Here is a 3,854-nt window from a genome sequence, read left to right as displayed (position 1 = left end):
ATGTGGTGTATGAATTCCCTAACAAAGGGAGCTACCTTTATTCTTAGTTGTATCTTCCCATTACCTTTTCACCCCACATCAAAAAGTACAGAATGTAGAATACCTGCTGCCCAAGTGAGCCACAGTAAATGTTGTGTTTAATAGAATGAATAATTAAAATTGCTTATCTTCTTGCCCTCACTTCATGTCAATATAAACAGCTTTGTGTGTGTGTGTGTGTGTGTGTGTGTGTGTGTGTGTGTGTGTGTGCGCGCGCGCTGCTGGGGATTGGGGATTGAACCCAGGTCCTTTTGCATGCAAGGCAAGCACTCTACCAACTGGGCTACATCCCCAGCCCATAAACAGCTTTTTTGTCACTTGCTCTTGCTGGTAGTTCTGACTTGTTTTGAAATCAATGCATTTGTTTATTTTCTCCTTTATGAAAGAAGGATTAAAATCCCTAGTTGTATAAACAATATAAATAAAACGATATTAAGAAGAAGAAACATTACATTTGAAAAAAAAATGGATTAGACAACCATTTTCAGGGACCTGTGTTTCCAGTGACATCTCCAAAAACATAACTTCCTGTGCAGCACAGCACAACAATAATTGGGAGCAAGGTGTGTTACAGACCAAGGGAGTCAAGGAAATGAATAACATAAAGACCGATTCTCCAAAGCAAAGACTTTTTCTGAGAATAATAGGAAATTGCAATCTGGGACAAGCCTACCATGGCAGACCACAGATGCTTTCAAAGGGGTTGGGAGAAAGGAGAATCTTTGAAAAATAAGGCATTCCAGGTAAGCTATCAGGAAACAAAGAATATTGGTTACAATGGCTTGTTGCAGAAGTTGGCATGAGCTCATTGTAGATACAGCCATTATTAGGCAAGTGTCCTTATCCAAGCAGTTATCTGGAGTACTGAAATTTTGAGGAATTATTTGGATAGTTCCTATCTCATAGGCATGTGGTAAAGAACCCCTCCTCTAAGAGCATCTCTTCCATGGCCTCTGCCTTCATTATTTTTAGGGTTTGATATTAATGACTCCATTTTGATACTGATAACTTTCATAATATGCCAACAAAAGTTTTAAGAGGGAGGGAAGGAAGGAAGGAAGGAAGGGCAGAAATTATATATAATAATTTTCGCCAGGCATGTTGCACACCTGTAATCCCAGCAATTTGGGAGGCTGAAACAGGAAGATGGCCAACCTCAGCAACTTAGTGAGGCTCTAAGCAACTTAGGTAAACCGTGTCTTAAAATAAAAAATAAAAAGAATTGTAATGTAGTTCAGTGATAAAGTGCTCCTGGGTCTAATCTCTGGTACAAAAAAAAGAAAAGAATTATTTACAAATATATGAAGGTTGGGAGGCCTGTCTTTGTAAATTTAATAACAACTTTCTTTTGGTTGGTTGATTGAGGATAATTTTGATAGTGAGATGTTTATTTCCAGGATCAGGATTTCTAAATACATCAAGGAGGTCCAGCTGGTAGCTGGGATAAAGCATGAATGTCAGGAGCCCCAAGCAGCTGCTAAGGAAGGACCTGTCCTTTGCAAACTTTAGAAAAGGGAGAAAATTCTCACTGTCAGCATTCCCTGTTGGTCATTTACAGAGTATATCTGCCAAGTCAGAATGCTGACATAAAACCCAAATAATAAACAACATCCAATTCTTTCAAAGGATGTGGATTTATTCACAAAGGCATCTACTAGTAGATTCTTTTCAGTTCTAGGAGCCAAATTATTCACTCCTTATCTCCTGAAGGTAACTGAGGAGAGCTTCAAGTGGGGAAGATTAAAAAAAAAAAAGCCAAATGGAGGCTTCTTGGAAAAGCTCTTTGATACAACTAATTGTGATGCTCTGCTGGATAATTTGCTTGCTTCGAGTGCATGATTAATGGAATTATTATTCATAATTAGGAAATGCCCAGAGAGCAAAAAACATAAACAATATTCTGACTGCCTGTCAGTAATTATCAAGCTCACATTAATAATGCCCAGGAAATAAAAAGGTTCTGGCATTTTCTTTTAATTTTATTTAGGAATGCCATTTCTAACAGCAATTGAGTGCCGTGGGCAGGGTAGAGCCTGTGGATTATATCTACTTGAAGTGCTATTTCTCATGGCATCCCGTGCAGAGTACACAGAGGAGGCCAGTCAGATGTCATTGCTTAATTAATTAGGGCTTTTCTATGAGGATCCTTTGTAAATGATATCTTCCTCTTCCCTATCTCTACCTGAAATCACATGCACTACACCATAGGGGAGCCATTCTTCTCTGCCACTGAGGAATAATTTCATAGAGGAAACAAAATTGTAGAAATGGAATAGAATGGCATTAATGGCTTGAAGAATCACACTTGAGGACTTCTTAAATTCCCTTGAAAGGACATCTAATTAGTTTCATCTGAGAAGTCACAATGCCCAAAGCACCAAGTGAAAGGTAACATTTAGGCAATAGGGAAGTAATACAAGGAAGGGAGGAGGCCATGGTGGCTATGTTAATCAAGTAATCACTACTGAGGGCAATTAGTGCTCAATCCCACTAGAGACCTATGGCCTAGCTGTCGTTGGTTGGCCATTGCTTCTTGAGGTTACTAACCACTTGGAGTGTTTTATCCTGCCCCTTATAGACTCTAAGTTAGCTTCAAACAAAGCCCTGTCAGAGTAGGGAGTGTGCAGTAAGCTGACTTTCGCATATTGAGGTAAAGGAGGAGTGAAGGGGTAGGTTACTGTTTTACTCAGCTTTTGATCACTGTGATCAAAAGACATGACAAGAACAATAAAAAGAGGAAAAGTTTATTTGGGGACTCATGGTTTTAGAGGTCTCAGTTCATAGACATCCAGCTCTATTCCTCAGAGTCTGAGGCCAGGCAGAACATCATTGCGGAAGAGTGTGGCAGAGGGAAGCTGCTCACCAGGAAGGCTGGGAGGAGAGGGGGAGGGGGAGAGGGAGAGTAAGAGCTCAGCTCAACAAGGACAAAATATATACTCAAAAGGTACACCCCTAGGGATCCACCTCCTCCAGCCACACCCTACCAACCTTCAGTTACCACTCAATTAATCCCTATCAGGGGATTAATTCACTGATTGTGTTAAGACTACCATAACCTAAACTCTCAGGCACTATCTTATACATACTACTTTTGAGGGATACCATATATTTAAACCATAACAGTTACCAAGATTATTAGTTAAGGGGCTCAAACCAAAGGTGAAAAACGTCTAATCCCTACCTAGAACAATCTAGACCACTGATTCAGAAATCTTTTCTTTATTCTTGTTTTTAGTTGTTGATGGATCTTTATTTTATTTATTTATATGTGTTGCTGAGGATTGAACCCAGTTCCTCACACATGCTAGGCAAGCGCTCTACCACTGAGCTATAACCCCAGCCCCTGATTCAGAAATCTTTAATAGCTCCTCTTAGAAGGCCACTAAGCAAGTCAATATAGTTTCCCTGGGATTATCATATGGAATAGAGTTGGAGGCCAGATACAACATTTTGCAGAATATACTAGTATTTCTACACTGTATGACAGACACATACCTAATTTAGGAAATTTGCTGCTCATTAAGTTTCCCACTAATATCTCTTGGGCTCATTGGGAATTTTCAGTATGTGGCAATTTCTGAGCTGCATGCTTAGTGCATGGTAGAAGGCTATTGTTCTATGTCATGGTCCACTGCTTAACACAATATGCCAACAGCCAGAGGGATAGTTTTCTTTCTCACCGAGTCTCTCAGATGACATACTTTCCCAACATTATCATTATTGTCTCTGTAACTTGATTTTCTACCAGAGTTAGATCTTTGGAGAAAAACAGATTTTAGCTTTTCCCTAAGAAATGAATCTCAGTGGTGATATTA

General features: G+C 39.5%; 1 non-coding gene across 1 annotated transcript; it reads right to left on the bottom strand.

Annotated features, from left to right (window-relative positions):
• Positions 1–258: 258 nt before the first annotated feature.
• On the bottom strand, positions 259–335 carry Trnaa-ugc (transfer RNA alanine (anticodon UGC)). Its single transcript has one exon. It is a non-coding gene; the product is annotated as a tRNA-Ala (tRNA).
• Between the last annotated feature and the right edge of the window lie 3,519 nt (positions 336–3,854).

This window comes from Ictidomys tridecemlineatus, chromosome X (genome assembly GCF_052094955.1).
Source record: "Ictidomys tridecemlineatus isolate mIctTri1 chromosome X, mIctTri1.hap1, whole genome shotgun sequence".
NCBI lineage: Eukaryota > Metazoa > Chordata > Mammalia > Rodentia > Sciuridae > Ictidomys > Ictidomys tridecemlineatus.
The sequence above is the reverse complement of the archived record's forward strand: the minus strand, read 5'-3'. Positions and strand labels throughout refer to the sequence as shown.